At 46.2% G+C, this 14,951-nt stretch overlaps 1 protein-coding gene across 2 annotated transcripts in view; it reads right to left on the reverse strand.

Moving 5' to 3' along the window:
* The window catches only part of RNF157 (ring finger protein 157), a 225,198-nt gene that overhangs the window by 150,706 nt on the left and 59,541 nt on the right, over positions 1 to 14,951 (reverse strand). The window lies entirely within an intron of this gene.

Consider the following 14,951-nt stretch of genomic DNA (forward strand, 5'->3'; position numbering starts at 1 on the left):
GGCATGCTCCCTTCCTCAGAGCTCTTCCACATGTGTGGACTCATGTAATGCGATTTTGCTCTTCCTCATGTCTGAGTATGTTTTTGTCATTTTAATAAAAAGTTTTTAAGGTGTTCAAGGGTAATGCACTAGGTGTTGGCACCTCCTTTTCTCTTTCACATGCTCTCCAACATCAACGCCTGACCTCATAAATGTGCTTCTGGAAGAATGGTCAAACATTCCCATAGACACACTACTAAACTTTGTGGACAGCCTTCCCAGAAGAGTTGAAGCTGTTATAGCTGCAAAGGGTGGGCCAACTCCATATTGAACCCTATGGACTAAAACTGGGATGTCATTAAAGTTCATGCGCGTGTAAAGGCAGGTGTCTCAATACTTTTGACAATATAGTGTAGATTGTATAGGGGTAATTTATTTATAGCATTAAAGTTTTTATATCTTTGAGATATTTGTACACCTGCTAGGGTGGGGTTTAAAACATGTATTAGTATTTAGGAGTGCAGAACATTTGTGCATGCATGGTGGGTGCTGAAAGAAGGAGGTTGCTAGGAGATCGGGCGAAAAGGAGCAGATAGTGATGACAGAAGGGGGTGCAGGCTTAGTTGGCAGTGAGAGAAATGAGGTGGAGGCATGTTGGGTTTTGAGAGAAGGGAGGGTTCAGGCACTCTGTAGTTATTCCGAGAAGGGGTACTTCAGGTGTGATAGGTGCTGAGAGAAAGGGAAGTTCAGATTCTTAGAGTCGTGAGACCCAGAGCAGAAGAGGATTTTATTCGAGCTTGATCGCGCAGTAGGGAGGGTTCCAGAGAATGCAGAAGGTGGGTTGGTTGATAATGCTAGGTGATGGGGGGTCAGGCTGATTGAGGCTGCAAAGAAAGGGAGGGGTAATAGTACAGTACTGAGAGGAGAGGTACAAGTGTGGTGGGTGGGGAGGGAAAGCAATATGCTGTGTTGGTGGGTGAAAGAAGGAAGCTACAGGGGGTCCTGAAAGAAAGGGGGTGCAGGAAAGGGTGGTTGTTGAGAGAAGGGGTGATGCAGTGAGTGGTAGGAGAAGCAAGCTCCTGGCACAGTGGCGAAAGAAAAGGCACTGCAAATGCGTTGGATAGTGAGAGAAAGGGAGGTGCATGTGCAGTGGGTATTAAAAGAAAAGAAGGTGGGCGAATGTATAGTGGATGTTCAGAAAAGGGGGTTTCAGATACGGTGGGTGTTAAGAAAAGGGGGGTGGAGGTGTGGTGGGTTCTGAGAGAAGGGGGGTTGTGTACTGTGGGTGCATGAACTCTGGGCGCAATTGCTGGGAGTTCTAGTAACTTGTGTGCTTGGCCCCTGCACAGTAGGGACCAGAAGATGGCGCTGTCTTATTAGAGGAGGACTAACAGTGATGGGGACAAATTATCTACCTGCCCAAATCAATCACTCCTTGAATAACTGGCTGGCAGATTAGAGGCCACCTACAGACGGTAACATGCCCCCCAATGCTGCTATCAAGTTTATGGTATCCTTACGGTGGTCACACATGTATAGATATGATCATATAATCAATCATTTATGCAAGTAAACTGATCAAGTTGAATACAAATATCAAACTAAAAAGACCCTTCATTCAATCAATTTAGTGAGATGTTGATTAATTTTGACTTTGCCAAGTTAATCGCCATGGTGGAGTTTTCATGATCACTTCTGATCGTTTGAACAAATATCTGAGAGCGGGTCAGAAAACCAATCCTAACACCAATCTTTTACATAGCTCATATTTTACAATTAATATTTTTAGTCGATTGCAAGTGAGAAACAATAAAGTGTGCTGTACATCTTTCAATATTTTAAGCAATAATAATTGTTTGTTATCTAAATTGGTCAAATAGCTACGTAAATTTCCACCTTTAGGCATGGATATGGCTCATGCTGGCAGTGCAGTGAAGGACAGCATTGGGAAAGTCAATGAATGGCTTGTTAACTAATTAAGAAGTCCATAAACACAAGACCACAGTCACAAGAGCCGACCATTATAAATTACTCTTTAGAACTACGGATATATAACGTTTATGCTTGTACTTTCTAAGCCACTACATTCATGTAATCAATGGTCAGACAACACTGGTGTTGACCAAATATCCAGAGAATAATCGCAACTGTTCACTAAAATCCAACATGACCTACAGGCTCTTCTCCAGATATTTATTGGCCAGTTTCAAATGAACCGATTGGGTCCACCTGTCTGTTTTTCAGGCGGACCCCATTGGACCACTCATTGACCTCTATGGGGAGGCGGATGTCAGTGGACATGTGTCCGCTGACATCCGCCTGGCATCCGATCCGTCAAGATCCGCTGAAAACAGACAGATGGGATAAGTTTGTCATCCGTCCAGCAGGTCGAATGGGATCGGATGAAAACGGACAGAGAATGGGACTCTAACAGGTGTGGAGACAAACCTGCAATCTGCCTGCTCAGCGGGAATAACGGACCAATCCCCACTGAGCAAGCAGAGTCCGTCCAAACGGATCTGCCCCCTAGAGTTAACCTGTTCGGAAACTGTTGCTGCATGCCACCAATTATAGGTGGCTGAGGCATTCCCTGCCCTGCAGGTGCACATATACCAACGGCCTGTATATGTGCAACTGTGGGGCGGGGAATGCCTCGACCGCTTATAACTGGCATTGTATAGTGACAGCTCTCTGATGGGATAGCTTGAGTGGGTTTGGACCAGCATTCCAACAAGTCTGAGCTCATCACTGGTAGGAATTTAAAGGAGCCAAATGTCCTTTAACCACTTGCCGACTGCTCACAGTAATCCTACTGCGGCAGTGCGGCTCTCCTGGGCCCAGCGATGTAGACCTATGTCGCTGGAGTTCCTGTGATTCCTGTTTAGACACAGCATTAGTCGGGCCGGAGGAGGAGAGGCGGCAATTGCCGCCTCCCTTCCCCGATCGTCGTGAAAATGGTGAGAAGACCTGCCTTTTTATGTAAACAAAGCAGGAGGATCTTTTCAGTGACAGACTGTCAGTTGGGGGTCGGAACTGTCCGCCGCAATGTCGCAGTCCCGCAAAAAAAAAAAAAAAAAAAAAAAAAAAAATCGCAGATTGCCGCCATTACTAGTAAAAAAAAAAAAAAAACAATAAAAATGACATAAATCTTTCCCGTAGTTAGTAAACGCGATAACTTTTGCGCAAACCAATCAAAATACGCTTATTGTGATTTTTTTTTTACCAAAAATATGAAGCAGAAAACAAATTGGCCTAAAATGTTAAAAAATTTTTATTTTTATTTTTTTTATTTTTTTGGGGAATGTTATATGAATATTAGAATGTGAAAAATATTGTTTTTTTTTTTTTTTTTAAATTGTCGCTCTTTTTTTGTTTATAGCGCAAAAAATAAAAATCCCACAGGTGATTATACCACCAAAAGAAAGCTCTATTTGTGAAAAAAAAATGACATAAATTTCATTTGGGTACAGCGTCGCACGACCGCGCAATTGTCCATTAAAGTAACGCAGTGCCGAATCGCAAAACAGGGCCTGGTCAGGAAGCGGGTAAAATCTTCTGGTCTTAAAGTGGTTAACACTGACCAACTGTGCTTTGGGGGATGCACTTTTTTTTTTTTTTTTGCACCACTTTTGATACATCTGCCCAATATGGCAGGACATATAGCTAGGTGTTAGTACAGCAGAGGTACACACTTACGGGCCAATGACATATAGCTAGGTGTTAGTACAGCAGAGGTACACACTAACGGGCCAATGTTAGTACAGCAGAGGTACACACTTACGGGCCAATGTCGGACCAGAAGACCAGAATCTTCTGGTCTTAAAGTGGTTAACACTGACCAACTGTGCTTTGGGGGATGCACTTTTTTTTTTTTTTTGCACCACTTTTGATACATCTGCCCAATATGGCAGGACATATAGCTAGGTGTTAGTACAGCAGAGGTACACACTTACGGGCCAATGACATATAGCTAGGTGTTAGTACAGCAGAGGTACACACTAACGGGCCAATGTTAGTACAGCAGAGGTACACACTTACGGGCCAATGTCGGACCAGAAGACCAGAATCTTCTGGTCTTAAAGTGGTTAACACTGACCAACTGTGCTTTGGGGGATGCACTTTTTTTTTTGCACCACTTTTGATACATCTGCCCAATATGGCAGGACATATAGCTAGGTGTTAGTACAGCAGAGGTACACACTTACGGGCCATTGTCGGAGCTGGCTTCACTTTACTGTGAGACAGGGGTGTTCAGTTGGTGGGCTGTGAGCCACATGTGGCCCACAGAGCCTCTAACGTTGTCCATGACCTCCTACTCTAGGATGGCAGGTTGGCAAGCCCAGATCACGGGTTGCTGACCCATCATCCCAGAGTATCTGAGTGGATGGAACCCAAGCTGGAGGAAGACCCTAGAGAATAAAACAGCGGTCTTTGCATTATTTTATGTCACACTATATTCATGCAACTGTCTTTCAAACGCAATGTTTTGGGGAAAAAAACATTTCAATTACCGTATATACTCGAGTATAAGCCGAGTTTTTCAGCACATTTTTTTGTGCTGAAAACGTCTCCCTCGGCTTATACTCGAGTCAAGGAAAAAAATGTCCTCTCCGACGGGTTTAAGGTTTAAAAATGGCGCCGCCCGTCGCATACATGTTACCGCGCACGCGCCACCGCCGCTCGTGTAATTTCGGCTATTGCCGGCGCCGCTCGGGAGAGGCCGGGAATAGCCGAAAGTATACGAGTGGCGGCGGCGCGTGCGCAATGACGTGTCGGCGCCGGGCGGCGCCATTTTTAAAATGAAGGCGCCTCTGGAACAGGTAAGTGAAACAGCTTCACTACCTGCCATGGGCTGCGGGCACACTACGAGGGATGCAGTGCTGCGGGCATGGTCCACATGTACCATGCCCACAGCACTGCATCTCCTGTAGTATGCCCACAACCCCGGATCCTCTAGTACCATGCCAGTACCCTGCAATCTCCTGCACCATGCCAGTACCCTGCAATCTCCTGCACCATGCCAGTACATGCATTCTCCTGCACCATGCCAGTACCCTGCAATCTCCTGCACCATGCCAGTACCCTGCAATCTCCTGCACCATGCCAGTACCCTGCAATCTCCTGCACCATGCCAGTACCCTGCAATCTCCTGCACCATGCCAGTACCCTGCATTCTCCTGCACCATGCCAGTACCCTGCATTCTCCTGCACCATGCCAGTACCCTGCATTCTCCTGTACCATGCCAGTACCCTGCATTCTCCTGCACCATGCCAGTACCCTGCATTCTCCTGCACCATGCCAGTACCCTGCATTCTCCTGCACCATGCCAGTACCCTGCATTCTCCTGTACCATGCCAGTACCCTGCATTCTCCTGTACCATGCCAGTACCCTGCATTCTCCTGTACCATGCCAGTACCCTGCATTCTCCTGCACCATGCCAGTCACCCTGCATTCTCCTGCACCATGCCCGCCGCCCTGCATTCTCACCCTAGGCTTATACTCGAGTCAATGATTTTTCCCATCTTTTTGTGGTAAAAGTAGGGGTCTCGGCTTATACTCGGGTCGGCTTATACTCGAGTATATACGGTAATTAAAAGAAAACAAAAAACAGTAAAGTTAGACTTTTTTGTTATAATGTCAAAGATGATGTTACGCTGAGTAAATAGATACCCAACAGGTCATGTTTTAAAATTTGCGCACATTCGAGGAATGGCCACATTTTTAAACGGTTACCAGTTTAGAGTTACAGAGGAACTAGTGCTAGAAGTATTGCTCTTGCTCGAACGATTGCGGCAGTACCCCACATGTGGTTTGAACACTATTTACATTTGCAGGCACTACTTATGTATGCATTTGCTTCTGAGGGATGGGGCGCATTACATTATTTTTTTTTTTTACACCACCCATTTAAATTTTTTTTTTTTTGATCATATTTATTGCTGTCACAAGGAATGTAAACATCCCTTTGTGATAGCAATAGTCATGTGTCATGTATTTTTTTGAAGGGTTCTGGGGTCCACAAGACCCCAAATCCGTTGTTTGCACTTAAAAGCATTAAAAATGCTCTTTTGAATACTGACATTTTTTTTAAATCTGGCAAGTTTAAGTCTCAAGTAAATCAGAAGGAAGGTCGTGACATCGCTTCCAGGTTACTAGATTTGAGACCTGATCAAAGCCGATCTTGGCTTTGTTTGGGTCTCCAGCCAGCCGGCGGACGTGCTAGCTGGTTGCTCGGGCCACCCAGTGGGACAGGAGAGCCCAGGCAAGGGGTGGAAGGCGGAGGGAGGGGGGTGTCCCCTCCCGTTGCTTGGGATAACAATCGAGCGGCTGCTTATTGGCATTGGTTGTTATCACAAGAAAGCCGATTGTCGGCTCTAAAAAAACGTACTCGCCAGGAGAAGACAGCAATTATAGTCTATAGCTGCTAGCAATAATCAGAAGAGAACCCAGCAGGCTGGTTTTACCCAAGTTGACTGATCAATCAACTTGGTACATTTAGCCTGCCCATTAACAGTTCAAATCTCAGCCAGTTCCGGTTGAACCAGCTGAGATTCGAACCCTGTATGACTGGCCTAGGGGGGTCATTAACATTTATGGTTTGGGGGGCAGTAAAAGGCCATAGTTCATTGCGGCCCGTGACCAGTTACTAAGTTACTTAAGTGGCCCTTGAACCTTCAAAAGGTTGAGCACCCTGCAGTAAGGGGTACACACACATTAGGCTGGCTTCACATATGTATGTTGTAGTAACTTGCGGTGAAATAACTGGATTTTTGACTTACCGTAAAATCCTTTTCTCTGAAGCTCATTGACAGACGCAGCTCCATATTCTTCTTGACCATTGGGTTATGCTGCCTCCTACAGGAGTAGGACACTAGGCAGGAAAAATCTTTACCACGCCTATGGGGCAGTCTCTGCAGGCATGCACCCACTCACTATGCTATAGGATTCAGTTTTGTTGCAAGCAGTGTTTAAAAGAAAAACCAAATCCCACTCAGAAAGAGGGGTGAGTGCACTGCGTCTGTCAATGAACTTCAGAGAAAAGGATTTTACGGCAAGTCAAAAATCCAGTTTTCTCTATCGTTTATCGACAGATGCAGCTCCATATTCTTCTTGACCATTGGGACGTCCCAAAGCAGTATTTGCATGAGGGGTGGGAAAACAACGCAGAGAAAGAACGTAATTTCCCAAAGGTTAAACTTAGCCAACCAGTGAACATGGAGCTCAACCAGGAACAACTGGAGCTCACCTGGAAACAACTTTTCCCCCTTAAAGAGAACATTTTCTCTTTTACCACTTTAAGACCGGAAGATTTTCCTGTTTAATGACAAGGCCCTGTTTTGCGATTTGGCACTGCGTTACTTTTAACGGACAATTGCGCGGTCATGCGACGCTGTACCCAAATAAAATTGCATCTGTTTTTTCCCACAAATAGAGCTTTCTTTTGGTGGTATTTGATCACCTGTGAGATTTTTTTTTTTTTTTTGCGCTATAAACAAAAAAAGAGCGACAAGAGTGGTCACTAGAGGCAGAGGAGAGTACTACGACGAGTGTCGTTCCGTGCAGTGGAGCAGACACTTGGGGAACCACCGGAGACCAAGGGGGAGACGCTGAGGGAGACCGAGTGGCTGAAGGGGGACTGCCGACGCTGAGGGGGCAGCATGGCAGACACCCCCGTGACAAGACACTAGGCAGCGGGAACAGTATCGGAGGCGTGCGGAGGACTGACTGACAGGAGGGACTAGGAGAGGAGACAGCAGAAACCGTGAGTGTGCTGATCAGCTGTTTGGCTGAGTGGGGGGGGGCAGAGGGGGATCGCACAGACAGCATGTAGAGAGACTGACAGAGGGAGGCTGCAGGATCTTGCATCAGAACAGGGCACACAAGCAGTTGATCTGAGAGTACCTAGTACCTTGGTAAATGCCAGTACCTTGGTACTGGGAGAAGTACCTTAGCAACTGGGGGAATACCTTAGCAACCGGAAGGAATACCTAAGCAACCGGGGAAAAAATACCTTAGCAACCAAGAAAAAATACCTTAGCAACCAGGAAAAAATACCTTAGCAACTCAGGAAAAATATTAGCAACCAGGGAAAAAATACCTTAGCAACCAGGGAAAAATACCTTAGCAACCGGGAGGAATACCCTAGCGACCGGGAAGAATACCTTAGCTTGAGTGTGTCAGTAAGTGCCTGAGTGTCAGTGAGTGTCAGTGAGTGTCAGTGAGTGCCTGTAAATGTCAGTAAATGTCGCGGAGTACCAGAGGGTGAGAAAGTAGAGTTAGGAAGCTAGAAAACAGCCACACAGGACAGACTTAAATTACTGAATCCCCATTAGATTAGATTAGTAGGTAAAATGCCCGGCGGGTGTGGAGATACGATTTGGTGTACATCTTGTGGCGTGCACACGTTCCTCTATCAGGCGATCAAGGGCAAACACAGCTGCACAAAATGTAAGCACGTAGCTTCCCTGGAATCTCAGGTCCTGAATCTAGGGAAGAAACTGGCAACACTGAGAAGAATGTCCATACTGAAGGAGAGCTGGGAACGTACCCGTCAGGTGCAGCAGGGGCCTGCACAGAGGAGGGTGGAGATACAAGGGTGCAGGCATCAGAGCAGGGTAGATGAATGACAGTTAGGAGGGGTAGAAGGGAACAAGGCAGAGAGGCCGGTCCTGGGCTGGAGCACCCCAATAAATTTGCCCTGCTGCATGATGTTGGGGAAACCAATCAGGGACCAGCATTGCTGGAGCAGAGCAACGCCCCTTGCAGCCAGGGGAAGAACTCCTCCAGTGAGGGCGGGAGAAAGGGAAAGGAAAGACAGGTTCTGGTGGTAGGGGACTCAATTATTAGAAGGACAGACAGGGTAATCTGTCACAAAGACCGTAAGTGCAGAACTGTCTGTTGTTTACCGGGCGCTCAGGTTTGGCACATCACAGATCGGGTGGACAGATTACTGGGTGGAGCTGGGGAAGATCCAGGTACCAATGACATAGTCAGAGGGAGATGGAGAATCCTAAAAAACTATTTCAGGGACTTAGGAGTTAAGTTGTGGAGTAGGACCTCCAAAGTAGTATTTTCAAAAATACTACCTGTACCTCGAGCCACACCAGAGAGGCAGCAGTAGATTAGGGAAGTTAACAAGTGGCTGAGGAGCTGGTGTAGTAAGGAAGGTTTCGGGTTCCTGGAGAACTGGGCCGACTTCTCAGTTGGCTACCGGCTCTTTAGTAGGGACAGATTGCACCTAAAAGGAAAGGGTGCAAGCGTACTGAGTGAGAAGATGGGCAACAAGTTAGAGGGGCTTTTAAAATAGGTTATGGGGGGGAGGGTACAGATGTAGAATTAGCCAGCGGGGAGCAAGGTTCAGCGGGCACAAATGGGGACATTAGCGGTAGGGTGTTTAGAGTTCCTAAATCCAAGGTGGGTATGGGGAAAAAAATTGCAAGAGCAGCTTAAAAACAACATCAAACGAGGATATAGTATGCAACTGGACAAAATTACAAGGTTTGTATACCAATGCCAGAAGCCTGGCTAACAAGATGGAACAGCTGGAGCTGCTGATGTATGGAGGAGGACTTAGATTTTGTGGGGATTACAGAGATTTGGTTCGACAGCTCTCATGATTGGCTGGCGACCATCCAGGGGTATTCCCTTTATCGCAGAGACAGAGAAGGTAAAAAAGGGGGAGGGGTATGTCTGTATATTAAGAACAGTGTAAGGGTAAATAGGAGGGATAATATTAATAATGGAGCTATGGATGAGGTAGAATCGCTATGGGTAGAACTTCAAAGGGAAGGCACTATGGGGAAAGTAATATTGGGCGTATGCTATAGGCCCCCCAACCAGAGGGAGGAGGGGGAGGCGGATCTCCTTTCACAGACTGGATTGGCAGCAAGGATGGGAAATGTCATCATAATGGGGGACTTTAATTATCCAGCTATAGACTGGGCAGAAGGAACCACGCATTCATCAAAGGCTCGGCAGGTCCTAAATGTTTTGCAGGACAATGTCATGGGTCAGATGGTAAACGCACCGACAAGAAACAATGCGGTACTAGACCTACTGATTACCAACAATACAATAGGAAATAGTGACAATAGGTCAATTAGTTTCACTATTAATCATAGTTATAGGAAACACAAGGGTAATATAAGGACACTGAATTTCAAAAGAGCCAATATCCCAAAACTGCACTCTTTGCTAGAAAATATCAAATGGGATAGAACCCTAGGAACAAAGAACACGAAGGAAAAATGGGAGTGCTTCAAGAGCATACTAAACAAAGGGATTGGCCAGTGCATTCCAAAGGGAAATACATTTAAAAGAGCAAAACTAAACCCTGGGTGGCTAAACTCCAACATAAAAATGCATGTTAATACTAAAGAAAAAGGCCTTCAAAAAATACAAGGCTGAGGGGTCATTGGCAGCATTCAAGCATTACAAAGAGTGCAATAAGAAATGTAAAGGTGAAATCAAGGCGGCTAAAATAGAACACGAGAGACATATAGCGGAAGAGAGTAAAAAAAAAACAAGAAATTCTTTAAGTATATTAATAGTAAGAAAGTGAGGCCAGAACACATTGGCCCCATAAAAGACGATGAATGGAAGCTGGCCACAGAGTACAGAGAGAAGGTGAAAGTGTTAAATAATTTCTTCACTTCAGTCACAAAAGAATTGGGGGGCTACTCTAACCCAGCTTGTAATGCTAAACTAAATAATAAACCTCAGGAAGTACCGCCATGGATAACAGAAGATAGACTTAGAACTAACTAGAGAAACTTTAACATTTTAGGCCAATTTGTTTTCTGCTACATATTTTGGTAAAAAAAATAGCAATTAACGTATTTTGATTGGTTTGCGCAAAAGTTATTGCATCTACTAACTACGGGAAAGATTTATGTAATTTTTATTGGTTTTTTTTTTTTTTTACTAGTAATTGCGGCAATCTGCGATTTTTTGCGGGACTGCAACATTGCGGCGGACTGATCGGACCACCAACTGACATTTTTGACACTTTTGGGGGGGGACCAGTGACATTACTATAGTAATCAGTGCTAAAAATATGCACGGTTACTGTAATAATGCCATTGGCAGGGAAGGGGTTAACCCTGTTGATGATCAAGGGGTCAAATGTAAGCCTAGGGGAGTGATTCTAACTGTGGGGGGATGTGGCTTTTGAAATGATCACAAAGACATGCGATCCTATATAGCAGGATCACACAGTCTCTGTGATTATTGCAGGGAGAAGGACGGGCAGCTGTGTTTACATCAGCTGACCGTCCTTCTCCCTCAGCGGGGAACGATTGCCAGCGTCAGGCGGCAATCAGAGCCGCCTGACAAAGGCACAGGCTTCCCCGCTGACGAGCCCAACCCTAATTGCCCGAACCACATTCAAAGAATGCAAGACAAATTCCTTGGGATGCTTGGGCTTAGGACTGAGTGAAGGCAGCACAATGCCTTCATTCAAATGGAAATCAGAAACCACCTTAAGAAGAAACGACTGATTAGGTCCAAGTACCACCTTCTCTCCGTGGACCACCAGATAAGGTGAACGGCAGGATAGAGCAGCCAATTTAGATACTCTGCAAGCAGAGGTAATAGCCACCAAAAAGGCTACCTTTTGCGACAGTGTAAGCAGAGGAATCTCCTAACGTTCTCAAAGGGAGGTTTTAGAAGAACAGACAGTACCAAGTTAAGATCTCACGGAGGTAATGGGGATCGTATAGGAGGAGCCATATGGCGAACCCCTTGAATAAGAGTGTGAATCAAGGCTTGCGTACTAAAGGGCGTTGAAAAAACACAGCCAAAGCCGACACTTGGCCTTTAATAGTACCCAAGGCCAACCGTTATTCAACCCCTCTTTGGAGAAAGGTCAAAATCCTAGCCACTGAAAAAAAGGCGAGTATGCACCTTCAACGATTCACACCATGAGATGTACGATTTCCACGTGCGATGATAGATCTTCCTGGATGTAGATTTTCTAGCCTTCAGCAGTTTAGGAATCAGGAGTCAGAAAGACCCCTAACCTTCAATACCTGGCATTCAAAAATCACGCTGTTAAAGCCAGCGACTGTAAAGCAGGATGGAAGATCAGCCCTTGAGACAGCAGATCTTCCCTGAGAGAAAGTCTCCAAGGAGCATTAGAGACCAGCCTTACCAGATCTGCGTACCAAGACTGGCGAAGTAGGGCTTGAACCATTTGGTCTGTTAGCTCTGTCAGGCCCGGAGGGAGCTGTTCTGTTTCTAGGTCACTTTTTAGTAACTTCGCCCAATCGGTTATGGTCTGGGACACCAGAGTGATCACAAAGATCGGTTTAAGTATTGAGCCCGCTATGACATGTAAGTGGAGGGACAGAGACTCAATCCTTCTATCCACAGGGTCTTTAAAGACTGGGTACTCCTCCACCGGGACCACAGTAGATTTGTTCAGTCTGGAGACCAGGTGGTCCACCTTCGGTTGAACTGTCAATTTTGCGGATACCACGTCCGCAAATGGATATCGCCTATTAAAACGCTTCGGCACCACTAACATCTGTTTGAGGCACCCCCATTGGTCAGAGACAATTTTGTCAAAAACAGACAAGAGAAAACTATGCCCGACTTCTGGAATTTGCGAGTGCCAAATGACACCTGCGTCCCTGACGCTGCAGAATCGTCCGCCATTTTTATAGTTTCCCGCCCTGACACTATAAGTGCCTCCACCAGCGTGCTTTCCCGAGCAGCTGCGGACAAGGACACGTCGTCCTTGCCATCCAAGTGCGATGACGCAGAACCCTCAGGGTGACATGCGTCCGCGGCGGCCATATCTACTGTACCTCAGAATCTGAGGATACAGGAGAGGCAGGGGAGGGCACAGGGCGCTTTTTACTAGTGGTGTTTTTTTAAACCCAAATCCACTTTTGACACCAGGTTTTCCAAAACCACCATTAAGGCAAACAGGGGTTGCGACCCGGAGGTCTCCTTAACCACAAGGAGGGGGTCTGTAGGTGAAATTTGTTCCTGGGACTCCATATGAACCCTGGAATCGAGCAGTGTCACTTTAAGAAAGCTGCAAAAATTGGAAGAGGAAGTACCTGGGTCATTCACTAGAGTAGAGTAAAGACCTAGCTGCGCCCTGCTGTCCAGCATTCGTGGACTCCAAGAAAAATGGGCACCCAAAGCATTTCTATGGGGAAACCACAAAAACATGGCCACCCATGCATTTCAATGGGAAATTCTGCAAAATGAGGCTGAAAGATTCTACAGTAAAATGGCGGCCCCCGCGGCGTGCCATGCGGTAACCGGGACCCCCTAAGAGGTCGAAAAGATTTGTGGCAATGGGGGGTCCCTGCCAGGGACCCCCACCAGGGTTAACCCCCCCCCCCCCAGCGGATCCGCTATAGCGGCATCGGCGCGTCCACCCCCCGAGGACCCCTGTTGCTGACTGAGGTAGGTGGTGATGGTGGGGAGGTGGTGGTGATGGTGGGGAGGTAGGACTGGTACTTACCGAGAGGCCAGGGGAAATGAGGAATACCCGAGAGTCCGACCTTCCCAGGGAGGGGCCCACGTCCGCCCCGAGACCACCAGAGCTATGGGGGAACACTACTCACCATACCAACGACATTGGGTGGGCGCTACTCCGGACAGACTACCTCTCCACTTGGGGTGGGGGTGCTGACAGCCATGGGGTACGCTGCGACTCAGGACGAATCAGGTCCTGTGCATCCCGGCGAAGTGTTTCACTCGCGGGCCAGCCCCGTCCATTGGGGCTCTGTTGTGTCGAGGCCTAGAGCTGGGCTATAAGCTGTTCACGCTCGCTGGTTGGACTGGAAGACCTTAAGGATCTAGAATATCTAGTCCGAAAACCAGTCCGGCTGTTGATTGTAGTTCTCTCAGGAACATAACTAGCTAAGAAATTACATTTTTTTAACCAAGGTTCCCTTTAAAATAAAAGACAAGCCAAGACCGAAGTCCCAGCTGGGAACTAGGTCCTACTCCTAAACTAGGCAGAAACAAACTGAATTCTATAGCAGAGTGAGTGGGTGTATGCCTGCAGGGACTACCCCATAGACGTGGTAAAGATTTTTCCTGCCTAGTGTCCTACTCCTGTAGGGGGCAGCATAAACCAATAGTCAAGAAGAATATGGAGCTGCGTCTGTTAATGAACGATAGAGAAACACATTTTCCTGGGTTACCACAACACACATAAATGAGAGGTGTTTTTATTGAGAAAGGCACCCCAATGTAAACGTCTAATAGCTGTCAACATACTTGCTCTATCACGTATCACAACACACATACCAAGTGCTGCAGGTACTGTTTTAGGTGCACTAAGGGGCGCTGCCAGCCTATTCAAAATAAATGGATTGCATTAGGCAACGTGCCAGAAAGCACAAAAACGAATGAAATAACGCCAGCGCATGTATGAAGGGGTCCTTATTGTTAATCAAAAAATAAATAAAAAGAATAAGCACTATTTTATGACAATGCAATGCATTTCTCTGCAAGAGAGCTGTACTACTTTGAAATATATAGCCATCATAACCCTGTACATTTTTAAAAACAACCAATGATCGCAAAGGAACAACAGTTTAATAAACAAGGCCAATGTGCAGCATTCACTAATGTACTACAGCAACAATAATTCCATAAACCTCCGATTTTTGCAACCCTTTTGGCCCTACGGATTAAGAAAAAGTATATCGCCCTGTTCATTTTTTTTTTTTAGGCAAAAAGAAAAAAAATTAACCAAAGAAAGCTAGGCGCAGAATACAAAAAACTCATCTTACTGCTAACCCCCCCCCCCTCCCCCCCCCAAAAAATTCTATATTAAAATGTCAATCCGTTAACACAGAGGAGATGCTGGAGGTGGACGAGTGCCTGCAACATGCATATCTCCTCAAGTCTTATTACAGATGAGTTAGCAACCCTGCAGGCCATAATTGGGTTAACACTGTGCATCAATGAATTATCAGAAATAGCTGTAATCAAGGCAGC

Source organism: Pelophylax lessonae (genome assembly GCF_965119305.1).
Source record: "Pelophylax lessonae genome assembly, chromosome: 11".
In the NCBI taxonomy this organism is placed as follows: domain Eukaryota; kingdom Metazoa; phylum Chordata; class Amphibia; order Anura; family Ranidae; genus Pelophylax; species Pelophylax lessonae.